This window comes from Paroedura picta, chromosome 10 (genome assembly GCF_049243985.1).
Source record: "Paroedura picta isolate Pp20150507F chromosome 10, Ppicta_v3.0, whole genome shotgun sequence".
Classification (NCBI taxonomy): Eukaryota; Metazoa; Chordata; class Lepidosauria; order Squamata; family Gekkonidae; genus Paroedura; species Paroedura picta.
Window position 1 is genome coordinate 84,283,740 of NC_135378.1, and position 26,285 is coordinate 84,310,024.

The window sequence follows — 26,285 nt, forward strand, 5'->3', positions numbered from 1 at the left end:
AGGCCCTGATGACGCCAAGATTACATATATTTATAGTAACTGCAGGATATTACAATATGGATTGGCTAACAGAGTTCCAAAAAAAAGTTGTTCGTAAGAAGCTTTTAACATTTTAGCCAGTGCATGGCTAAGAGTTATGGCCTCTGATCTGGAGAACTAGGTTTGAGTCCCAGCCCTTCTCCACATGCAGCCCGCTGGGTGAACTTGGGCCAGTCACTGTTCTCTCAGAGCTGTTCTCATAGGCCAGTTTTGTTAGCGCTCTCTCAGCTATACCTCCCTCGCAGGGTGTCCGTTGTGGGGAGAGGAAGGGGAAAGCGTTTGTAAGCTGCTTTGAGACTCCTCCAGGAAGTAACAAGCAAGGTACCAAAAAAAAAAAAAAGTTCTTCTTCTCACTTATGAGACGAGTGTTATCTGATTGGCCGCAAAACTTGCAGCCCGTAAATCCAGCCAGCAAACCAAAATGGTTTCTATTACCCACAGGCGACCCCATAATTAGATGTTGCCTTTTTCCGGAGAAGTCAGCTACTTTTTCTGGGAACAGGGGAGGAAGTGGTGGTCGTGGTCACCGTCATTTGATTAACCCCTAGAATCAATATCCTGCTCTTTTTTTTGCTGATTATAACCCCCCCCCCACACACACACACACACACACAACCAGGTCATATCCAAGTTTAAAACATAGAAATGCAGGAATTTTGTGGGATGGCCATTCTACTCAAAGATGGGATTGAGGGGCACATGGGGATCGGGAGGCAGAAGGAGCAGGCGGAACAGGCAGGTCTGGAGGCCCTGGAGAAGGACCCATGGGACGGGAACTTGGTGGAGGGGGGGGAAACTGGAAGCAAAAGGCATTGTTTTCAAGGGGGATGGAGGGCAACTTAAAAACACTTTTCCCTTCCTCTCCCCACAACAGACACCCCGTGGGGCTGAGGGAGCTGTGAGAGAACTGCTCTGTGAGAACAACTCTAACAGGACTGTGACTGGCCCAGGGTCACCCAGCTGGCTGCATGTGGAAGAGGAGGGGGGAATCAAACCCAGATTTGAGGCCACCACTCTTAACCAAGCTGGTGTGGTATAAAAGGTAAAGGTATCCCCTGTGCAAGCACCGGGTCATGTCTGACCCTTGGGGTGACGCCCTCCAGCGTTTTCATGGCTGAGTCAATACGGGGTGGTTTGCCAGTGCCTTCCCCAGTCATTACCATTTATCCCCCAGCAAGCAAGCTGGGTACTCATTTTACCAACCTCGGAAGGATGGAAGGCTGAGTCAACCCTAAGCCGGCTGCTGGGATTGAACTCCCAGCCTCATGGGCAGACAGCTTCAGACTGCATGTCTGCTGCCTTACCACTCTGCGCCACAAGAGGCTCATCTGGTGTGGCATAGTGTGCATCAAAGTCAAGAACTGCCCTCCTGAATGAGATTCAGGATCCCTGCATTTTTCGGCTTCCTTTTTTTAATCAATGGTGGACGGTAAGATACCCCAGGGGGAAGACTGGAAGGAGGCTGATAATTTGTCCCCAGCAGCTGATGCGCTTCATGGATGTACTGAAGGCAAACCACTGCAAAGATCTCTTTTCAGGGCCTTTGCAGTCCACACTGCCACTGGCTAATGAAACCTTCCGGAGTCCTCCTCACATGAGGAACACCCCAGTTGCCTAGGCCCATTCTGCACACATAGGATAATGCACTTTCAATGTGCTTTGGCAGCTGGGATTTCCTGTGCAGAACAGGAAAATCTACTTCAAAAGTGCATTGAAAGTGCATTATATATTGAGTGCAGAATAGTCCCTAGAGTCCCAGGAAGGAGAGTATTTGGGCAGTAATCGGAATTTTGGCCGGTCACACGACAATCAGCGAAACCTACCCCGTCTCAAAAAAAAAAATCAAAAAGAAAAGGAAGAGAAGCTTTTGGGAAATAACAGAGAATGAAAAGAAGATGAATGGGTGGCTATATCTTTAAAAACACACACCGCTGGATGTGGAAGAAATAAATTCTGTCCCCTGTATCAATGCTAATCTATTGCCAGTCAGTTTAGCTGGGCGCCTCTGATTTCTAATTTTATAGGAGGAAGGAATGTTCTCTGGGTCCTGTTCAATCATCCAGGTGGAAATTCTAATAATAAAGAGAGAACAGAGACTCTTAAACTATGATTAAGCCATTGGACAGATTCTTTTTTTACTTCTTTGAGAGCCAACTTGGTGTGGAGCAGCTGCTTCTTATCTGGGGAACCACATGCGGTCAATAGGGTCACCTTGGTCTGGTCACAGTTCTCTTAGAGCTCTCTCAGTCCCAAAGGGTATCTGTTATAGCGAGAGAAAGGGGAGGTGATCAGAAGCCATTTTGAGGCTCCTTCGGGTTGTAAAAAGAGTGATACAAAAAACAGCTCTTCTTTTTCTTCTTCCACTGAACTGTAGCCACACTAATAATCTTGTCTTCTCCTGAGTCTTCCGGAGTCAGCTTTCGCACCACCTTCTATGGAGCTATTTATTTTTCAGACACAAGATGCCAGGGCTTGAAACAGAGACCTACTGCATGCAACCAAGGTGATCCTCCTCTGAGCCCCGGGCCCTTCCAGAAGCTAGCAAGATCTTGACAGGCTTTTGTTGAGGCGAGGAGGTGGACTTGCTTTTTATAGCCTCCCGACAAAGAAAGTTGTGTGAAAGTGTTGCACAAACAAGCAATCTGTTTCTCATTTGGGAAACTGTCTTCTCTCATTAGCTAGCCCCGCCGAATATCTCTTTGTCTCACTCCCCGCATTGTTCTCCTCGACGCGCTCCAGAAACCAGAGCCCTTATCTTTGAGCTTCCTTCATTCTCCTTGACAAATTCGGCCCAGGGATTTCTCCTTTGCTGTAGACAAAGGTAGGGATGATAAAGACTGAAGGAAGATGGAATCAGCCGGCAACTCTGGAGTCGGAACAAACAAGCCCCGACCGCGGGGAGTTCCCCGCCACCAACCATTTGGCAAGGATGATGGAGAGAGATTAAATTCCAAGTTTTGTAGTCCTGGGATGTCTCGGTTGGGTTTTTCCCCCCCTCACTCAGTGCCAGTGATCATCAGTTACCAGCAGGATTAGGGGAGCAATATTCCTTCTGGTGTCTTTTGCAAAAATCCCTCCGGGGAGGCTCCTCCGCCTCTCGTTTTATGACACAGGACGTGACTCCGAGGCGAGGCGAGGAGGCGAGGCCGCGTGGGAGGACGTTGTCATGTTCAGCCATCCGGCGAGGACGTCATTTTATGGAACTTTTGGTCACGTTTGGTACGATTCACCGATAAAAGGAACTCAGAGGAACCATTGCAGGATACATCTACAGGGGGCTGAGCTTTGAAAAACTATCCGAATAATAAGAGTTGGAAGGGACCGCATGGGTCATCTAGTCCAACCCCCTTAGCTCCTTGTAAATAAAGAGAGAGAGTGTAGTATAGCAGTTAGGGCTTCGGCTTGGGAGCGGGGAAAGGGAGTGGTGGAAACTGCTGTCAATCACAGATGGTGACCCTACAGGGTTATCAAAGTGAGAAATAAAGAGAGGTCGTATTATACCCAGGGAAATTCTGATCAACACTGTGGGACAGTAAGTGAATTTCCTCTAAACCAGGCTGGGTTCTGGAGATTTTTGGGGGGTGGGGGAATCACTTGGGCATGACATTGGGGCCACTGTGGGTGGGCAGGTAGTTCTGCAAGGGGTTGGACTAGAGGACCCTAAGTATCCCTTCCAACTCTGTGATTCTATGATTTTTTGCTGCAAACTGCCCCAAGACGGCTGTACCGAGAGAAATCTAATGATCAATTTTAAAAATTATAATTGTCCTGAAGCAAATGGCATCTTTAGTGGTTGAGCTCTAAGGCCTTGTCTCCTGCTGAGGTCCTCTAAAAGCTTTCTTGGTCTTCAAGGAGCTACCAAACTCCAACTTTGTTGTGCTATCCCCCCCCCTTGAATCTACCTCTTGAGTTATAGAAGTGGGAAACATTCATCGGCCATTAAGCCGGCTGATGCTCAATCTTTTAATCTTTTTCAACAGGCCCTTTCCATTCGGAAGTCCTGAAGATTTCCCACCGACCTGCAGCGCTTTGATGTCGGCTGCCGCTAATGGATGTTAAAATCATAATGGATGGTAAACATAAAATTACAAATTGCAGCCTGTCGGCTTTCAGGGTCTGTAAAGGATTGGGAGGCCGGTGCGGGCCCCAGTTTTTGATTCTGCAGCGCATGGTGGGGAGGCGGTTGCTTACGGGATTAGTTGGGACCCTCTAGGGGAGTCTGATGGGGAGGGGGAGATAAATAAACAAAGAAATAATTGCGGCTAACGGGTGGTTTAGACTGGAAGCTGATAGTGTTGTTGGGGCTCCTGAAGGAAAGGAGGCTCTTGAATTTCCAGAAGGTGAATGAGCAGGGGGTTGGACTAGATGGCCTGTATGGCCCCTTCCAACTCCATGATTCTAAAATCCACCCTGATCCACTTGGCGCAAGAAGAAGAAGAAGAAGAAGAAGAAGAAGAAGAACAAGAACAAGAAGAAGAACAAGAACAAGAACAAGAACAAGAACAAGAACAAGAACAAGAACAAGAACAAGAACAAGAAGGACAAGGACAAGGACAAGGACAAGGACAAGGACAAGGACAAGGACAAGGACAAGGACAAGGACAAGGACAAGGACAAGGACAAGGACAAGGACAAGAACAAGAACAAGAACAAGAACAAGAACAAGAACAAGAACAAGAGTTGGTTCTTATATGCCGCTTCTCTCTACCCGAAGGAGGCTCAAAGTGGCTTATGGTTGCCTTCCCTTTCCTCTCCCCACAACAGACACCCTGTGAGGTGGGTGAGGCTGAGAGAGCCCTCCGTCTCCACCCTATGGACAGAATGAGGGGGTGGAGTCTTTGTCCTTGGAGGTTTTTAAATATGGATTAGCCACATACTTGTTTGGGATTTAATAGCTGTCATTGCTGCATTGACAGGGGGTTGGACTAGATGATCTTGATGTCCACTTTCCACCTTGGAGAGGAAGTTAAATGAATAAGGAAGATCTGCTACCATACTGGTGAACAGCGGATGTTGTCCCCCTTGGCGCTCGGCTGGCAGTCAGCCGTGGTGGGGTGAGGGTTGATTTCTTACCACCATGATTTATGTATTGTAGCATGTTGTTTCATTGGGATTTTATTGGGGGGGGGTATTGTAATTGGGCATCGATTTTGTAACCCGCCAAGGTCCGCACATCGGGAAATAAATAAATAAAGCAAACAAGCAAGCAAGAAAGAAATAAAATAAGCAAGTAAGCTTTCAGCTGTGGGCCATCTACAGTGCTTTCAGCCATACTATCCATGTGAGGAAAATGAGAGAGAAGGTATTGTTTCCTGCTCTCACCTGGGCTATGTCCAGGAAATGGGAGATTGAGCACCAGAAGAAAACATGGTGACCACCATGAATTCTTCCCCTGATACCTGTTTGCAGAGCCTGCAAGGGGGGAAAGGAGGGGGGGGGTCTGCAGCTCAGACGTGCCTATGTTCATTTTGTTCCTTCCACAGGATTGTGGACGTTCATTTTGGCTAGACAATCCTCAAGGGGTCCTGGGTTTGACTTCCGACATGACGAGGAGTTTCCCATCTTCCCTAGCCAGGACCAGAGTCTTTGTAATGAGTCCCCAGAACCCTTCCGTGCCGGAAAACCTTTGCCGATGCCCAGACAAAGGAACAGGACATGCCCGGAAGGAGTCATGGGGGCTTCGGGCGGAGATCCCTGCCATCGATACCGAGTTGGAATTCGGAAATTGCAGTCTTGTCTCACACCGGCCGAGGCCTGCAGATCGGAAATCCACGGAACCTGGTATCTGTATGTAGAACGGTTTTAATATCCTGCCCAATTAACACCCATAATAGGCCCAGGGCAATGAAACCCTCCCTTGGCCATATTGCCAAGTCTCTAATTACTTTTTTCAGATCTAAGCAGTGCTACTGATGTAATGCTTGTGATACGACTGGAATTCTTCTCCAATAAACCTCCTGGTGAGAAATGTCTGGTAGTCCTCTAAGGGCGATTCCAAACCCCTTCACTGTGTTTGTTTCGACTCCCTCGTCTCCACTCAGCCCCTGAGCCTATGTTTTTCTTATCATGTTCTGCTTCCTTGCACCAAAATTGCTCCATAATATCTACTTTTGTACTTATTGTTGTTATTTGCACACTGCTGGTTCTTATAGGCCGCTTTCCTCTACCCAAAGGAGTCTCAAAACGGCTTCCAATTGCCTTTCCTCTCCTCTCCCAACAGACACCCTGTGGGGTGGGTGAGGCTGAGAGAGCCCTGAGATTACTGAAGAAGAAGAAGAAGAATAGCTGGTTCTTAGATGCTGCTTTTCTCTACCCAAAGGAGTCTCAAAGTGGCTTGCATTCACCTTCCCTTTCCTCTCCCCACAACAGTCACCCTGTGAGGGAGGTGATGCTGAGAGAGCCCTGAGATTACTGCTCGGTCAGAACAGTGCTATCAGGACTGTGACTAGCCCAAGGTCCCCCAGCTGGCTGCATGTGGAGGAGTGCGAAATCAACCCCTGCTAGCCAGATTAGAAGCCACCGCTCTTAACCACTGCACTACTAAAACTGCTGCCAAATTCTCGGACATCTCAAGAATGCTCGTCTTCCTTCCGCAGACTTCTCCAAAACTGACAAGCTTCTTTAATTTGTCTGTTCGCTTCCCACTGTGTTGGAACACTCCGGTCATGCGTTGGGGGTCAAAAGTCCCCAAAAAGACATAGCGTTCCATCTTGCAGTTCGCACCAGCTGCGTGGCCGGGTCGATGAAATGACGAGGAGCAGAACGTGCCGAAACGTCCCTGTAATCAAAGGCGATTGTGCGAAGGTTTATTTTAGCTGCCACACAGTCATCTCCTGGAGAGAAATAGTCAAAATAAGACGTATTAATACGGCATGGCGTTCATTGATAATCTCTTGCAACAGCTGTGTTGTGAACGAGCCTTGTTACAGGCAACTCAAAATAGTTTTCGATCCAGATCACTCCCTCGGAAAGCCATAGTTCAACACCGGCTCATCTCTAAACCTCTTGGGAGGGGCGGGGGGGAGAGATTTCACGAAAAGGTGAAGCCATATCTTCCAGAATGACCACAATCCCTGCAGTTTGGTACTTTAGATTTATTTGTCATTTTGTTAGAAGTCTGTTTCCTCTGTGTTTTTGTTGGCAGAGTTAGAAAATGCAGAGAGAGAGGAGCACCTGGCTGCTAAAAGCATAAAATAGTGTTTATTGAGAAGAGAAATGAGGATGCAGAGAGAGAGAGAGAGAGAGAGAGAGAGAGATCTAACTACCTAGCTAGCTGTTGTCTGCAGTCATTCTTCATTTCAGCTGCTGTTCTGGAGGCAAGCTGCATGCTCAAACAAGCAGTAAATCCCCTGTTGAGCCAGTCAGGATGCTGGAGAATTTGAAAACCATCAGGAAGATCCTGTACTAACTATGCTAAATATACATCTCCTCCAGTGCCCCCTACAGGATACTGTTTATATTCTGGTCAGTCATGCACACTGCTTAACTTGGATCAACAGCCACCTTTCCTTTACCTCCCTTTTCAAATAGCCCAGAATTCTTTGGGATTTTCTCCACAGCTGCTGCTGTTCAACTTCTTCTTGGCAGTCTTGCTGTTGTGAACGAGGTGGTTTCTTTGTGTGCCGGGAGCAAGCCAAACCTTCCCCAGAAATAATCAAGCAAAACTGCCCTGTGTTTTTTCCCCCCTAAGCCAATGGGAGAACTTACTTCTGTCGTTGTTTGAGACCGGTTGTGATCTGCTTTGTAAGCACTTCCAAGCTGAAAACCACAAATGCAATCAAGAGATACAAACACCATAAATGTGTTTCTTTTCCTGGAAAAAAAAGTTTGCTGTTACAAGAGTAGGTTTTTACACCCCGCTTTCCACTGCCCAAAAGGAATCCTTCCCCTTCTTCTCCCCATAACCGTCACCCTATTGAGGTAGATGAGGTGGAGAGAGCTCTGACAAAACTGGTCTGCAAGAACAGTTCTAAGAGAACTGCAAGTAGCCCAAGGTTACCCTGCTGGCTGCATGTAGAAGAGGAATGGAGACTGAAACCCAATTCTCCTGATTAAAACTCGCAGCTCTTAACCACAAGACCACGCTGGCTGAATTTTGAATGCTTTCGGATGCTCCTTTGAAGCTCTTTCCCCCCCAAAAAGAGTAACGGCAAATCATGCTTAGTTATAAAGAGAAGCATTTGTGACAAATATTGGGAATAATCCAGTGGGCAGCCAAGGTGCTAGAGCTGAGGTCCCCAACATGGGTGCCACTAATGCTCACAAAATATTGGAGAAAATGGGTGGAGATGGGTGGGGCTTCTGTCCAGCAGAGCTTCTGATTGGCCATTGGAGAGATGGTGGGTTGTGTAGATTTTTAATGCAGCTTTGACGGCAACTGCCAACACGACGTAAGGATCATCCCTGCATGACTGAAAGCAAGCTGGGTGCATGCAAGAAAATATTTTTAAGTAATAAGTTTGTTTAAAAAGGCACCCCTTCAAGCAGAGCTCCTGTCTGATATGTGTGTTAGGATATGCAAGCTCTGCAGTGTGCATAACTGAGCGGAATATGAAGGAGGTCCTGCAGGGGGCATCAGAGGAGATGTATATTTAGCATAGTTAGATTAGGAATGTCCTGATATTTTCCCAAAAAAGTGTCCTCATGTGTCCTGATTGGCTCTACAAGAGACTTCCTGCTCTTTGGAGGACACTTCCTCCCTGCTTGCCTCCAGAACATTTGAACAGGGACTGCAGAAAGCAACAGAATAGCTAGTTAGGTCTCTTTCTGCCCAGAGCTGTTTGTCTCTTCTGTTGCACACGTGCAGTTTCAGCTCACCTGCCTCTGTTGCCTTCACTGTTGTCAATGTGACATTTCTTCTATTTCTTCTATGCACTTGCATCTGTTGCACATTAGCGTTGCACATGTGCCATTGCTTCAGTTCACTTACATCCACTCAACTTTATTGTATGCACCTGTGGTCTCTTTGGAGCACCTGCATCTGCTGCACATTACTGTTGTATACATGGCTTTTTCAGTGCATCTGTATCTGTTCCACATGAGAGTTGAGCATGTGCAGTTTCTCCAACGTACTTGTATCTGTTACACTAACTGCTGTGCAAATGCCGTTTCTTCTTTGCACTTGCATCTCATGCGCAGCACTGTTGTGCACGCCATTTCATCCATGCACTTGCATCTGTTGTGCATTACCGTTGTACACCTGCAGTTTATTCAGTTCATCTGCACCTTTCTTCCTCTCAGCCCAATTATTGGCACATGTGCGCATTAGGCAAGCACTGTTCAAAAGGTATCTTGAGGCAGGTTAACACACAGCTGTGGGAGCCACATGTGCAAACAGATGCATAAGTCCAGTGGGTGTAATGTGGGAGACAAGACAGTGAAGTAACTTTCCTTCCTCTTTGCCAAGAATATATAAATGGGAGAAGAAGGGGCAATTCTACCCTTCTCCACTCCCTCATTTCAGCTCTCTGATACATGCCATTCATCTGTGTCTGAGAAGAAGAAGAAGAAGAAGAAGAAGAAGAAGAAGAAGAAGAAGAAGAAGAAGAAGAAGAAGAAGAAGAAGAGTTGATTCTTATATGCTGCTTTTCTCTACCCGAAGGAATCTCAGAGTGGCTCACAAACTCCTTCCCTTTCCCCACAACAAACACCCTGGGGGTGGGAACTGGGGGACAGAGCAGCTACATTGAGCCAAGATGTCTTTTGTGTTGCATTTTCCCGACGCACGGGAGCATATGTGTACATCAGCAAAGCCCTGAACTGAAAGAATCTTGATGCAATGTTATATATGACTTGCCAGGGATGCTATTTTATTTTGCAAGGTTTTATCATTTTGCACACTTGCCTGCTTGCAGGAAGAGGAGAGGCAACCAAACCGAAGGAGCTACAAGCCATGTCAAGCCACGTGTTTGGCTTCCAGAGTTAATTTTAGAAATCCTCCTAGTTAAATAAACAGGAGTTACAGAGGAGGGGAACGCAGCACAGGGCGAAATTTCAGAGACGCCCGTTCACAGTCGCAAAAGGAAACCTGGTACCGACGTGGCAACAGATGTTCTCCTCTGGATCGAGGCCCAGAATGTCTGGCACTTCAAAAACCTATAAAAGATTCTTTTCGCCTCAAGGAGGGAAAAGAGTCCATCCGACTGGTTTCCAAGACCAGCAAATGGTACTCAGTTAATCCTCCAGAGGTTTTCCTGGGAGATACATCAGTAAAAGGTTACCACCACAACAGGAGAGCTGGGTGGAAAATGCAGAGAAGGCTTACAGAATTGACTGTGTGACCTTTTATGTAACCTCTGTAGAAAAATTAAGATATCCTTTCTCAACCAGGTCTTTGCAAAACCCTAGGGTTCCTGGACAGCCCTGGAAGAGTATCCAAAATACGTAGGAGTTAATTGATTTTTAATATATTTTTAAGATGTGTTCAACATTTATTGGGTGGCATGACCATTTATGGTCATGTTGACTGTCCCTCCCCCTCCCAAAATGGCCAATCAGGGGCATGGAGGGGGTGAGAAAGGAAGGGGTCCTGGGTGGGTGTGCACACAGCTATACATCCCAGCCATAATGGCTAAAAATGTTATAGGGGGTTTGTAGTGGTAAAAATGTTGAGAAAGACTGCTTGAGGCTGATCCTGCCTTGAACAAGGGGTCAGACTAGATGGCCTGGATGGCCCCTTCCCACCCTAGGATTCTGTGAGTCTAGTTCAGCCGTGGAATGTGCTACCTAAGGAGGTGGGGAGCTCCCCCTCACTGGGGGTCTTCAAGCAGCGGCTGGACAGATCCTTCTCCTGGAGGCTTGAGGCTGATCCTGCATTGAGCAGGGGGTGGGACTAGATGGCCTGCATGGCCCCTTCCAATTCTAGGATTCTGTGAGTCTAGTTCAGCCGTGGAATGTGCTGCCTCAGGAGGTGGGGAGCTCCCCCTCACTGACGGTCATCAAGCAGTGGGTGGACAGATCCTTCTCCTGGATGCTTGAGGCTGATCCTGCATTGAGCAGGTTGGACTAGATGGCCTCCATGGACCCTTCCAGCGCTAGGATTATAGGTGGCCACCCAAATTCCACCAATAAACTGTGGCCCAAAGTGACAGCTCTTCCCCGATCTGGGCACCACCCTGGGCGGCGGGTGATTGGCACCAGGCTCATGTTTCCCTGCCCCTCCCTTCCCCCGCCCACAATTCCCCACCTGGCCTCCTCCTCTTCCTCCCCCTGAATTACTCATGCTCCACTGAGCCCCATCCAATTATTCTATGCGCACAGAGCTCTGCCTGTCCTGGAGAGATTCCGCTCATTAGCATTATTGCTTTATCCATCTTTAAGCAATCAGGAGCAATACCCGCCTCATTTCAGTGCTGGCAAGGATCGGGGATGAGGCAGAAGGCTGCGATTATGGGATATCACTGAGGAGACGCCACGCTGCGTCTGCCTGTTTTCATTTTTATATATTTCGGATCATGTTTTGCTCAGCCAATACAAAGCGGGAGGGGGGGGGAGAGTGGCAGAGAGCCCGTCATCATGGGGGTGGCGGGGGGAGCCCTGTGAACAACTCAAAGTAAAGACAAACTTCCACTTTCAACATGTGCCCGTATGTAGCCCAGCCTGCACCAATGAGAACTTGAAGGAGCATGCCCAACTGTTCAGGGCATACAGGGGTAGTCAAACTGCGGCCCTCCAGATGTCCATGGACTACAATTCCCAGGAGACCTTGCCAGCATTCGCCAGTGAATGCTGGCAAGGGCTCCTGGGAATTGTAGTCCATGGACATCTGGAGGGCCGCAGTTTGACTACCCCTGCATGCAAAAAAGCAGGACGTTTGAGACATGGATAAGGACCTGGAGGGGGTGGGGAGGGGAGGGGTCCCAGGTGGGCGTGTCCACAGCTCTGCTTCCCAACCATATTCTGCACCATTGCACCACTTCTGGGGTTTCTCGAAACCTGAAGAATGTTTCAGGGGGTTTCTCAAGGGTAAAAACACTGAGAAAAGCTGACCTAAACTTTTCACGAACCTCACAGGATTCCTAAACCTTCCTGAGGGCAGGTAGGATATTCCACAGCTTTCAGGGTTCACTTTCTGGTGTCTCTTTATGCTTGCCGAAAGTGCTGGCAGCTGGCAGCGCTGGAATATTTAGCAGTTTCTCAGTGACTCTTTGCAAGCAATAACACTTTGGATTCTTTTCTCTTCTGTGGGATTTGGCGTTAAGCTGCTGCCTCCTACCAGCCTCTGTGCATGTGAAGCAAAACTAAGAAAGGTTCAGTCCAAGCACAACTAATTTAAGCACAAGGTTTCTAAGGATCTGCTCAGGATGCACATCAAGTTGCCTTTGCTGGCCATGGTGGATGAGACATTAATGCTCTGAGTCCTAGAGCCAGGAGGCAAGTGAAAAAAACTTCTCTTCAAGTTAAAGCAACCAAATGAATCTGAAGCGAGCACCTCAGCATGTTGAAGGCAAATGTCTTTAGCGTCCGTGTACACCTGGCACCCAACTCTAAAGAAAAGAGCTGAATTGTTTTATACTCTGCTTTCCACTGCCCAAAGGATTCCTAAAGCGGCTTACAAATGCCTTTCCCTTCCTTCCCCCACAGCAGATGTCCTGTGAGGCAGGTGGGGCTGAGAAAGCTATAAGAAAACTGTTCTCCAAGAACAGTTCCTAAGAGAACTGTGACTAGCACGAGGTCACCCAGCTGGCAGCACGTGGAGGGGGAGGAGTGGGGAATCAAACTCGGTTCTCCAGATTAGAGAACGCTGCTCTTAACCATGCTCTTAGCATTCTTGGCCCATGGGAATGAGTCGCCAGCCGAAATCTGGGCCCCGTCAGAGCTGACAAATTCTGAAGGGCCTGCAAGAGGGCATTCTTCCACCAGGTTTACAGTTGAGGCCAGTATGAGAACAAAGCGGCATCAGTTAATAAGAAGAAATTTAATCTGAGAACTTAAATTCCATTTTTTAGAAACCCTTTTTCAAGAAGGGCCCCTTTTTTAAAAAATCCCACATGTTCCCACTTCCCCCCCCCCACATTAACATCAAAGATGACAGCTGCTCTGTATTAATAATCAGATTTTCCCGCTCTATATCTATCAGCGTTATTAATTATTATTATTATATTTGATGACATGTCAATCACTGGCAAGCAACGTGGGAAGGATCGAGGCATTCTAAAATAAGCCCAACTTCTAAACTTCATGGATTTCAAGAAGGCATAGAAAACGTCTAGATAGGTTTCTGCATCTAGAACTAGAAGAAGAAGAGTTGGGTTTTATACCCTGCTTTTCACTACCCAAAGGAGTCTCAAAGCAGCTTACAATTGCCTTCCCTTCCTCTCCCCACAAAAGACCCTGTGAGGTAGGAAGGGCTGAGAGAGCTCTGACAGAATTGCTCTGTGAGAACAGTTCTCACAAGACTGTGACTAGTCCAAGGTCACCCAGCTGGCTGCATGTGAAGGAGTGGGGAATCATATCTGGCTCTTCAGATTACAAGCTCTTTGCTTTGAACCACGACACCAAGCTGGCTCCAGCAAAGTACCTGACCCTTTTCAAACCTTAGGAGATGTTTAAAAAAATTAAAATTCCTCTGCATTCATGCCAGTGTTGCTAATGGAAATTCTGCATAATGTGACCTGCACTCATGGAGCTCCAAGGCAGCTTACAAAGACCTTTCCCTCCCCACCACTAATGTCCTGTGAGGTATGTGTGGTCAAGAGAGCTTTGGGAGAACTACCCTGCGAGAATAGATCTCAGAGAACTGTGACTAGACCAAGGTCATGCAGCTGGCCAAAGTCAAAGTCCCCCTGTCCAGGTAACAGCACGCCTGTCATAGCCTGGACACTTGACCGAACATGCTTGGCTCTTGGGTCCATCTAGCCTCATCCACTGGGAGCGCAATTACTCCAATTTCCATGCCTACCGTTTTACGAAAAGCGATGCATCATTCATTTTTCCGCCATCACTTTGCGTTCGCAGCCTTCCCTGACAGCACATTTTACTTGAAGGAGAGTAAACAGCTCTCACCCTTCCTTCCCCTGGGAGGCAGACGGAATCCATGCTATAAATTTACAGGGATAAAGATTTGTTTACTGAAATGACTGACTCCATATTCAACTGGAGCTCAGATTTCACTCTTCCCAGCATGAAAAGCAGGCTGAAGTTCAACCGACACACTTCAGATGGAGGGTTGTGCGTTTTTGTGGCCTCCTCGCAGGGTTTCCCACAGAGACATCGTGACCCTTCTGGTAATACTTGATCATCCGACAGTTCATTTGATATCCTGCTCGCTGGCCGTGACCGCGGAGGTGACAGCTCGCTACGCTGTTTGGATATGTCCAAACAAATTAAGCTATTTACATATATATGATGAGACAAGCCTTTTCCCATTTTTTTTACCATTAAAAAAACCCTGAAACATTCGTCAGGCTTTAAGAAATCCCAGAAGTGGCCATGGTGTTGTTAGTTGCGAAGTCGTGTCCGACCCGTCGCGACCCCAGAGACAATGATCCTCCAGGCCTTCCTGTCCTCTACCATTCCCTGGAGTCCATTTAAGTTTGCACCGACTGCTTCAGTGACTCCATCCAGCCACCTCATTCTCTGTCGTCCCCTTCTTCATTTGCCCTCGATTGCTCCCAGCATCAGGCTCTTCTCCAGGGAGTCCTTCCTGCTCATGAGGTGGCCAAAGTATTTGAGTTTCATCTTCAGGATCTGGCCTTTTAAAGAGCCATACAGGCCATCTAGTCCAACCCACTGCTCAATACAAGATCAGTCTAGGTAGGGGTGGCCAAAACGTGGCTCTCTAGATGTCCATGGACTACAATTCCCATGAGCCCCTGCCAGCATGGCCAATTGGCAGGAGCTCATGGGAATTGAGGGGACATGATAGCCCTCTTTAAGTATTTGAAAGGTTGTCACTTGGAGGAGGGCAGGATGCTGTTTCTGCTGGCTGCAGAGGAGAGGACACGCAGTAATGGGTTTAAACTACAAGTACAACGATATAGGCTAGATATCAGGAAAAACAATTTCACAGTCAGAGTAGTTCAGCAGTGGAATAGGCTGCCTAAGGAGGTGGTGAGCTCCCCCTCACTGGCAGTCTTCAAGCAAAGGTTGGATACACACTTTTCTTGGATGCTTTAGGATGCTTTGGGCTGATCCTGCGTAGAGCAGGGGGTTGGACTAGATGGCCTGTATGGCCCCTTCCAACTCTATGATTCTATGATTAATCCATGGACATCTGGAGTGCCACAATTAAGCCACCTGTGGACTGTATAGCATCCACGATAAGTATCTGTCCAGCCGCTGCTTGAAGAAGTCCAACCCCCAATGAACTTGCTTGCCCTCCTCTACTTTTTCCAGGTCTGTGATATCTGAGATTTGGCCTGTCCTCTGTTGCTCCTCTCATACTCTCCACCGTATGGACCACTTCTCCCCCACGCTTGCTTCTGGGACCACGATCCAGGATCTTGCACAGCTGCTGCCCACAATTACACCCTGGAATCTGAGATGTGATTATGGATCCTACTAGACAAGTTATGGAAGGGGAACCACCGGGGTTGTCTGGCGAGATGCCCTTCACTGGTCCATGATTTAGAAATTATTGAATTAGTGTTCCGCTTTCTGGCGTCATTGACTAGCAGGAGGGCATCTTGGGCTTTACACTGAAAGTGTGTACGGAACATGTGCGGAATTCTTTGTTCAAGTCTTGGGGGGGGTTATCCCCCCCTTCCCTTTTTTCTTTGTTGGATTCAAGATGTGTCCGATGCCAAGATGAGAGAAACAGGTGGCTGGGCCAAGAAAGCACTTCCAAAGACGGTATTAAAGCCAACTTATGTTCCAGTGAAAAGATTTAGGGTCGAGGCGCTACCAGCTTTCAATGTGACTCGCTCTTGGAGGGCTTCCGAAATCAATACGAGATCATAAGGAAGGACAGGCGGTGGAGCGATGGGCTCACCTGTCGTATTTAATGCCAAAATGAATCAACACATAAATAAGCTTCCTGGAAACAGTGATCCAGTGGAGGTCATTTTTTGGGGGACATATGAATGCTGTCTTTAATGCCGGCGAAGACCATGTGCATAGAATCATAGAATAATAGAGTTGGAAGGGACCTCCTGGGTCATCTAGTCTAACCCCCTGCACTATGCAGGACACTCACAACCCTCTCGCTCCTCCACTGTCACCTGCCAGCCCCTTGAGCCTTCACAGAATCAGCCTCTTCATCAGATGGCTCTCCAGCCTCTGCTTAAACATCTCCAAAGATGGAGAACCCCCCACCTCCCGAGGAAGCCTGTTCCACTGAGAAACCGCTCTCACTGTGAGGAACTTCTTCCTGATGTTTAGACAGAATTTCTTTTGAATTAATTTCATCCCATTGGATCTGGTCTGTCCCTCTGGGGCTAGAGAGAACTCTGCTCCATCCTCTACATGGCAGCCTTTTACGAAAGACAGCGTGAAGTCGTACATGTTGCAGATGTGCCCCAACAGTAGCTATAGAACAAACTGAATTCTATTATGTTTTTAGAGTTTTCAATGTATATTATTGTTGAAAACCACCCGAAGCCCATCCTTGGGGTGAGGCATTCTATAAATTTAATTACAGAATAAAAGTTAAGGAGGCTAAAGGCCATGGCCAATGAGATAGAGGTTTACAAAATTGTGCTTGGGATAGAGAAGGCAGAGAAAGAAGCCCTTCTTTGCCCTTTCTCACAGGAAAAAAACTCGTGGGCACTGAAGGAAATGAATCAGCAGGAGGCTTAGAACAGAAAAAACAAAGGCCTTCTTTACCCAAATAGTTGTTAACTCATGGAATTCACTGCCGCAGGAAGCTGTGGTGGTTACAAGCAGTGATATTTCAAGAGGGGGTTGTATGAACATCTGGTCTATCAGCGACTACTAGCCACAAGGTATAGATGGAATACTCTGTCTGGGGAAGTGATGTTCACAGAATCACAGAATCATAGAGTTGGAAGGGGCTGTACAGGCCATCTAGTCCCACCCCCTGCTCAACGCAGGATCAGCCCTAAGCATCCTAAAGCATCCAAGAAAAGTGTGTATGTTCAATGTTCTTCTGGGAGACAATGTTTCCCTTGAGCATCATGCTTCTTTATCGGTTGTCTTTATCCTGCACCCCTCACACCAATGACTCCTTCACCCCACCCCACCCCAAATAAGAAATTGTGATTTTAAAAAATCCCCTTTTTTCAGGGGTGTCATTCATGTTCTCTTCAAGTGTATCACTCACAAAGCAGTGTTTGAATGGAGTAGGGCCACCGAGTTGGCCTTATTTTTCTTTTAAATTTTTCTCATGGGACACTTCTCCCCCCCCCCCCAACCTTCCCAAGCACTGCCTGGTAGCACTTGGAGCAAATTTAGCAGCAGGGAGAGGGGGTGTCAGAAGCTGAGCTAATCTCCCTTCTCCTCTCCCCGCCCCTAGCTATCAACTCTGGCTGCAGAGAAAAGGAGAGAAAGAGTTGTTCTTTTTTGCTCTCCCTCTTGCAGTGGAGAAGAAATGTGCTCTCTCTCCTTTTGCACGGCATAGATGTATTTTGTCGGGGAGGGGAGGGGTTATCCCTTCAGTTCCCCTGTCCTTGCCAGATTTCTATTCATTCCGGCACATGTTTCTGGTCGCAGCCCTTTGCCCTCTCTGGTTTCTGATTCCTTCCTGGAAACCTTGCTATTCTGATCCCAATCTTCTTCTTACACCTCCTTCTCTCCCTGGGTGCTATTTTTTAGCTTGCTTCTTTTTATCTCGCAATGCCATGCAGTTCTCTCATCATCCAGCCTGCATTCTTTTCGTCCGTCTGTTTAAGACCTCATCAAAAACTCTCTTCCCGACCTTTTACTCACATGCAGCTCTCTGTAGAGGATCTGAGCTGTCAAGCCTTTAAGATTGACTTCAGATATCTGCCTGTCGTATGCAACATTATTTTTCTCCCAGGTCTGTTTATTATGAGAGCCAGCATGGTGCGGTGGTTAAAAGCAGTGGACTCTAATCTGGAGAACCAGGTTTGATTCCTCACACCTGCTCCGCAGGTGACCTAGTTGACCTTAGGCCAGTCCCAGTTCTCTTAAGGCCATTCCCAGAGAACAGTTCTCTTAGAACTCTCTCCGCCCCACCTACTTCACAGGGTGTTTGGGGAAGCAAAAGGAAAGATCTTTGGAAGTAATTTTGAGGCTCCTTTGGGTAGGGTTTCTCAACGAGGGTTTCTTGGCAGCCCTGGAAAGGTATCCCAAATGGCTGGGAGTTAAATAAATATATATTGTGTAGTGGTTAGGACCGGTAGCTTCTTATCTGGTGAGCCGGGTTGGATTCTCTGATCCTCCACCTGCAGCCAGCTGGGTGACCTTGGGCTAGTTACAGCCCTGATAGTGTTGTTCTCACAGAGCAGTCCTGTCAGAACTCTCTCAGCCTCCCCTCCCTCACAGGGTGTCTGTTGTGGGGAGAGGAAGGGAAGGCGATTGTCAGCTGCTTTGAGACTCCTTTGGACAGTGAAAAGTGGGGCATGAAAACCAACTCTTCTAATATTCTGCAGAGCTTCTAAAATGGCGCTCTTCTACCAGGCCTATGATTGAGGCCAGAACAAATTAAATCATATGGGCCTTCTTCCTTCCCTCTCCAGAATATCCCATCACTGAACTTATAGGTGAAAAGTAGGACAATGGAGCATTATGGGTATCTATTTTTTTTTACTGTTTTTGTTGTATTTTAACTAGATTTTAATGTAAACTGCCCCAAGGCTGTTTGCACAGAGGGGAGCTCTAGAAATACAATAAATAATTCCATCCTCCCCAGGCACAGTCTTCCCCCCCCCCCCAAAAAAAATCTAAATTAATCACACTTGTTTCTGCATTTGGGGGTAGAGAGGGAAACAAGCTAAAAACAGAACTGGCCCCAGAATTATGAATCTGCTAATTCCACCCCACCCTCAAAGTAATTCAAGGATTAAGCAGGTTACGGTAGATGAGCGACAGGGTTGTGAGTGTCCTGCATAGTGCAGGGGGTTGGACTAGATGACCCAGGAGGTCCCTTCCAACTCTATGATTCTATGATTCTGTTATTCTAGTAGGGCTCACAGCCATAATCACATCCCCAAAATTATCTTTGGCCCAAGGTAGATTCTGAAAGATCACAAGCCCTTCCACCCACCTCTGTTTAAGTTATTGCCCAGAGTGGGGGGGGGGGGCTCGCATGAGTTTCTCAGATCGTGCGCCTGGCAGGGAGCCCCCAGGGGAGCCAGGAGGGAGTTATGCTCTGCAGATGAAAAGCAGTCGTTCTAAACAGGTAAAAGCTTCTGAAGTCAGAAAATCATCATCTTTGTTCCGCTGATTCATTGCTGAAGTTAATAATTCATAGAGACTAAAATACACAAAGGGGGCTTACTGAGAGCTGAGCAGAAGGTCGGCATTTCCCGCACGGAAATCGCAGGTTTTCCATTCAGGTTTTTGAAAGACACACACGGAAATAAGGCAGCCCCATCTAGTGAGCAAGGCGAGGCTGAGTATACTGCTCCCCGGAATGAAAAAGGGGAAAGGTGTGCCCACTTCAGAGTGCCACAGATGCAGGCAGAAGAAGAAGAAGAAGAAGAAGAAGAAGAAGAAGAAGAAGAAGAAGAAGAAGAAGAAGAAGAAGAAGAAGAAGAACTAGTTCTTATATGCTGCTTTTCTCTACCCAAAGGAGTCTCAGCGTGGCTTACATTCACCTTCCCTTTCCTCACCCCACAACAGACACCCTGTGAGGTGGGTGAGGCTGAGAGAGCCCTGAGCAGGGGGTGGGACTAGATGGCCTGCATGGCCCCTTCCCACTCTAGGATTCCATGAGTCCAGTTCAGCCGTGGAATGGGCTGCCTAAGGAGGTGGGGAACTCCCCCTCACTTTTCAAGCAGAGGCTGGACAGATCCTTCTCCTGGATGCTTGAGGCTGATCCTGCACTGAGCAGGGGTTGGGACTAGATGGACTCTGCAGACCCTTCCATCTCTATGAATCTGTGATTCTATGCAAAGCCCTTAACGTGGACCTTGATGGGAAGCAAGGCTTAGTGCTGTTTAGTCCCATAGCAACAGGTGGGTTTGAACTCTCCTTCCAAGTCAGTCCTGGCTTCTATCCTGGGCCTAGCTCTGAAATTTGGGCTGGTCATGCATTCTGCAGCCAGCGACGGAAGGGAGGGAAAAACGAAAGGAGTTTTGAACACCTCTGAAAAGGCCAAACGTTACCGCTCCAGCCCCCTCCCCCCACCCCTCCCAGCCTCCCTCCCGGCACTGGCCTCCCCAGCAATAACATATATTCAGATAATAACCCCTCGAAGAATGGAGAAAACCAGAGCCTGTCTTAGGAGCAATCGCCCCGTCTAATGGACATTAATAAAGCCATTAGACCCCATCTGAACTCGTCCCTTGAGCCGGAGAGGAAGAAAGGGCACTTTTCCTCACAAATGACAATTGTCGTAAGACCCACTATTAGGTGGGTGGCTATTGTGCAGGGCTCTTCGGTCCCAGATCGTTCCTTCCTTTGCTATGAAACGGCTCTTGATTGGACCTTTTCGCAGAAAGGTGCCTGATGAGGAATTCAAGGTCCCGAATGGCTTTTATTAGAATCACAGAATCACAGAATCACAGAGTTGGAAGGGGCCATACAGGCCATCTAGTCCAACCCCCTGCTCAACGCAGGATCAGCCCAGAGCATCCTAAAGCATCCAAGAAAAGTGTGTATCCAACCTTTGCTTGAAGACTGCCAGTGAGGGGGAGCTCACCACCTCCTTAGGCAGCCTATTCCACTGCTGAACTAGACTCATAGAATCATAGAGTTGGAAGGGGCCATAGAGGCCATCTAGTCCAACCCCCTGCTCAATGCAGGATCAGCCCAAAGCATCCTAAAGCATCCAAGAAAAGTGTGCATCCAACCTTTGCTTGAAGACTGCCAGTGAGGGGGAGTTCACCACCTCCTTAGGCAGCCTATTCCACCTCCTTAGGCAGCCTATCCATGTACATCTTGGGGGTTTAATTGGTCCATCTCCTTAGGCAGCCTATTCCGATCCATGTACATCTTGGGGGGCTGCTTCTTTCAACCCCACTCTTTCTTCAGGGCTGCCAGAGAACTTGGGGGCCGACCCCTAGCTCTCTTGCTCCAAAAACACTAAGAAAGCAAATGGGAAAATGTTCTCTTTTTTTACAAGATGCTCCACAATCGATAGGGTTGTCAACCTCTAGGGAGTGGCAGGAGTTTGCTCGGGGAGTGCCTGGCGATTTGGGGGAAAGAGGGGTTTGAGGAGGGCCAAGAGTACAAGGTCCCAAGGGCAGCTCTCCAAAAGAGCTTTTTCTCCAGGCCGACTGATCACGACCACCTGCAGGACAGTGGTGGTTCTGGGGGATCTCCAGCTATCAGTTGGACGGGAGGTTGGCAACCCCAATTTACAACTGATCCCCAGCCTACAGAGGCCAGTTCTCCCGTTCTCCTGGAGAAAAATGGCTGCCAGTTTGGTGTAGTGGTTAGGAGTGTGGACTTCTAATCTGACATGCCAATTCTGCACTCCCCCACATGCAGCCAGCTGGGTGACCTTGGGCTCCCCACGGCACTGATAAAACTGTTCTGACTGAGCAGTGATATCAGGGCTCTCTCAGCCTCACCCACCCCACAGGGTGTCTGTTGTGGGGAGAGGAAAGGGAAGGCGACTGTAAGCCGCTTTGAGCCTCCTTCGGGTAGGGAAAAGCGGCATCTAAGAACCAACTCTTCTTCTTCTTCAGTAATCTCAGGGCTCTCTCAGCCTCACCCACCTCACAGGGTGTCTGTTGTGGGGAGAGGAATGGGAAGGCGACTGTAAGCCGCTTTGAGCCTCCTTCGGGTAGGGAAAAGCGGCATATAAGAACCAACTCTTCTTCAACTCTTCTTCTTCTGCTGGGGAGAATGGATCCCATGGTAGGATGGTAGGATACCCTACTGAGGCCCCTCTCCCCAAACCCACCCTCCCCAAGCTGCCAGATAATCTTCGGGTCTCCGGGCTCGGCGACACACGCGCCGTAGGAGAAATAAATGCTCTCTGGCTCTCCACGCACTGAGCGAGGCCGCTGCAGATATTCCCAGCTCTGGTTTGCATTAGGACTGTTGAGCGACAGCCGAGAGGGGGCAAATTGTAAGCAGAGCCCATGGGGATGAGGCAGCGTCCTCTTTCCCGGCTCTTTTCGCAGTGACTTTAATTGGTCAAACTATGTGGGGTTTTGCCATGAAATCCGAGTCCCGCGCCTTGACCACTTTTCAGCAGGGCGTCCCCAGCCGTCCTCAGCAGGGGCTCCACACAGCCTTGGCCGGAGCCACAGGAGCGTGCTACAGCACATGTCGGCTTGCCCCGTCTGCTTGCAGCCTGCATTCCCGGCGGCCACAACCCGGGCCCAAGCCTGGCGTCCTGGCAAATTGGCTCCATATGCCAGCGGCCGAGGAACGAGGCATGAGCTTCAGCGCCAGCTGACGAATCAATGCTGAGTCGCACAATGGGGTGGCACAACCTATGGCTCCCCACTGAGCCAAGGGAGGGCCCGACCACATGTGCAATGAGACATTCGGGATGGGGGTCACCTATGGCTTTAAGAAAGGGGAAAGCGAGTAACATTTGGAGCAACCCTTTCCTTCCAGTTGTTAACTCTCAGCTGGGAAGGTCTCTCCTGGCCACTGGCAGGAAGTGAGCTGGTATTCCGGGGGCTCTCCAGGTCCCCCCTGGAGGGTGGCATCCCTGAAGCTCAGTGGGGTACAATGCCACAGAGTACCCCCTCCGAAGCATCCGCTTCCTCCGGGAAAACATCTCTGTTGTTTGGAGATGAGCTGTAATTCCAGGGAATCTCCAGGTCTCACCTGCAGGACCGCATGCCTACTTGGAAGGCATGGCTTTGAAAGGGGGGTCTGCCCTCCCAAGCAGCCCTTTTTACCTAGGGAGCTGATCCTTGTAGACTGAGAGATCACCCCACTCCACCTGGAGGTTGGCAACCCTGTGCAAATCAACCTCCCCCCGCTCCGGAGCTCTCTCAGCCCCATCTACCTCACAGGTTGTCTGTTGTGGGGAGAGGAAGGGAAGGCGATTGTGAGTTTCAATGTATCTGAAGAAATTTTATTTTGTGCATTTGGAGATTTATATGCCACCTCTCTCAGTAGTACTGTCTGTTTAGCCTGGAGAGGAGACGACTGAGAGGGGATCTTCAAGTATTTAAAAGGCTGCCATGGAGAGGATGGAGCAGAGTTGTTCTCTCTTGCCCCGGAGGGACAGAACAGAACCAGTAGGATGAAATTAATTCAAATAAATTCCGTCTAAGAAGTTCCTAACAGTCAGAGCGGTTTCTCAGTGGAACAGGCTTCCTCGGGAGGCGGTGGGTTCTCCATCTTTAGAGATTTTTAAACAGAGACTGGATAGCCACCTGATGGAGAGGCTGATTCTGTGAAGGTTCAAGGGGGTGGCAGGTGACAGTAGATGAGCAATTGGGATGTGAGTACCCAAGGTTCAAGGGGTTGGACTAGATGACCCAGGAGGTCCCTTCCAACTCTAGGATTCTAGGATTCTACTCCCACTTTACAGAAGAATACCGGAGAAATGAGCAAAGCCTCACAGACTGAGATGCCCTTTAGGACCCTGGGGCTTTCTGCTCTCACCTGGCAGGAGGTTGGGATTCATAATCACCAGCTGCAGGTTCGGAGCTGCCGCTCTCCAGGGTGGGGCAACGGAGAAGGCGGCCTGTCAGCGACTGCGGAAAGCAGAAAATCTAGAAGAAACAGGCAGCCGGGCATTGAACATTATAACACTGGAACAATATTCTTCTGGATTCCATGCAGGGTAGAGTCAAAGCCAAAATGTGGGCTGCTTAATTACATGCTTGCAATAAGATTTCCTCACGGGCAAAATGACTGAAACGAACATGAATGAGCTCCAACAGGACTGCTCTGTGAGAACGGCTCTAACATGACTGTGACTAGCCCAAGGTCACCCAGCTGACTGCATGTGACCAATTCTGCCTAAGTCCACAGAACCAGCATTTCTGTCAGATGGCTCTCTAGCCAATTCTTAAAAACTTCCAAGGATGGAGAACCCTCCACCTCGCGAGGAAGCCTGTTCCACTGAGGAAGCGTTCCAACTTGTTCTACTGTTCTATTATATTGTCGCTTGTTACCACTGTATTATTATTGTTACAACTACAAAGGTATCTGTATTGTTTCCTGTTTTATGTAAACCAAGCCTTAGGGGAGGGCGGTATGTAAATTGCATGAATGAATGAATGAATGAATGAATGAATGAATGAATGAATTGGTCAGGAACCTCTTCCAGAGGTTAAGCTGAAAATTCTTGTGAATGAAGGATGTGTCAACCACTGTCGCTATGAAGGATCTGTTGAGGGTTGATGGCCTTTCCCCCTCTCTTCCAGCCACTCCAGTCGTCCTGCAGTGCTGATTCCCCCACAGCCATAATCAGCAGCCTTAGAAAAACAGCAGCCACAGACAAAAGCAGACGTACGTTCCCAGTGATACCGCCTTTGTGGCAGAACTCAGCATCTTACTCATGCAACTGTTCCTTTGACGGAAAACCTCTGTGATGATAGATCAAGATGGTGTTTTTCTGTAGAAGGAGAAAAAGGCAAGAGTCCAGGAGCACTTTAAAAACTAAGAGCTCCTCATGCAGCCAGCTGGGTGACCTTGGGCTAGTTACAGCCCTGATAAAGCTGTTCCCACCTGCCTCACAGGGTGTCTGTTGTGGGGAGAGGAAGGCGAATATAAGCCACTTTGAGACTCCTTCAGATACAGAAAAATGGCTTATAAGAACCAACTCTTTCTTCAGTAATATCAGGGCTCTCTCAGCCTCACCCACCTCACAGGGTGTGGGGAGAGGAAAAGGAAGCGGATTGTAAGCCGCTTTGAGCCTCCTTCGGGTAGAGAAAAGCGGCATAGAAGAACCAACTCTTCTTCCTCAGTAATCTCAGGGCTCTCTCAGCCTCCCCTCCGTCACAGGGTGTCTGTTGTGGGGAGAGGAAAGGGAAGGTGAATGTAAGCCACTTTGAGACTCCTTTGGGTAGAGAAAATCAGGGTATAAAAACCAACTCTTCTACATCTAATAACATTTGTAGGAGGAAGTGAAGCTTTCATGAGTCGGTCCTACAAGTTTTTATAGTCTTCAAGGTGCTGCTGGACTCTTGGTCCTTTTTAAGGAAGGTCTCCAGGCAGCCTGAACAACTGGAAAACTTAAATGGGCAACACCTCATTATATTAAGTGCTGTGTCAACCATATAAATTAGTTAACCGTGATGCTAACTGGCATTTAAAGCTGTTTCATCCTGCCATAATTCACTGTAATGGAGATCTAATTGACCACAATGTCTTTTTAGCAAAGCCCTCTCATAAAAAAATAATGTCATGGTAGCTTGGAAAAGCACAGAACGATTAACCCTTTTCAGGTTGGGGCATCTACAGCCCTCAGTACCAAACCAAAGGTGAATATTTTGACTCCTTTTAGAACCGATAATGTTGAGACCCTTTAACTCTTTGGGACTGGATGGATTGGGGGGCAATCAGGCAGGGGAGAGCCATGGATGGCTACCATGAGGATTTAAATGGGGGTTCAAAATCAGTGTACCTTGAATTACCCATGAGCCAGTATGGTGCAGTGGTTTCATAGAATCATAGAGCTGGAAGGGGCCACACAGGCCATCTAGTCCAACCCCCTGCTCGACGCAGGTTCAGCCCAAAGCATCCAGATCACCAGATTGGGATATGGAAGACTAGTTTTTGAATCCCTCCTCTGCCACAGCAGGTTGATGGTGGGGACCTTGGGCCATTCGCATCCTCTCAGACAACCCCGCCTCACAGAGTTGTTGTGAGGACAGAATGGAGAAGAAGGAGAAGAAGAGCTGGTTCTTATATGCCGCTTTTCTCTACCCAAAGGAGTCTCATAGCGGTTTCCTATCACCTTCCCTTCCTCTCCCCACAACAGACACCCTGTGAGGGAGGGGAGGCTGAGAGAGCTCTGATATTACTGAAGAAGAAGAAGAGTTGGTTCTTCTATGCCGCTTTTCTCTACCCAAAGGAGTCTCAAAGTGCCTTTCATTCACCTTCCCTTTCCTCTCCCCACAACAGACACCCTGTGAGGTGGGTGAGGCTGAGGGAGCCCTGACATACCCAGTGGCTCCGAAAGGGGACCACAGCAATACTGGTTTATTATTATTAGCAGATTTCCAGCGATGGAGGAGAAACAAGCCAATTGAGAGCCAGCGTGGTTTGTGGTTAAGAACGTCAGTCTCTAATCTAGA

The 26,285-nt window shown here is 48.3% G+C and overlaps 1 long non-coding RNA gene across 5 annotated transcripts in view; it reads right to left on the minus strand.

Moving 5' to 3' along the window:
• Positions 1-225: 225 nt before the first annotated feature.
• The window catches only part of LOC143819486 (uncharacterized), a 57,455-nt gene continuing 31,395 nt past the window's right edge, over positions 226-26,285 (minus strand). For 3 of the 5 annotated variants that reach the window (XR_013224991.1, XR_013224992.1, XR_013224988.1), the window contains one exon: positions 226-6,872. This is a non-coding gene — a long non-coding RNA (uncharacterized LOC143819486). Of the gene's footprint in view, positions 6,873-20,810; positions 23,754-23,774; positions 24,602-26,285 lie in introns of those variants that run through there. The other 2 variants (XR_013224990.1, XR_013224989.1) reach the window with 2 other exon arrangements.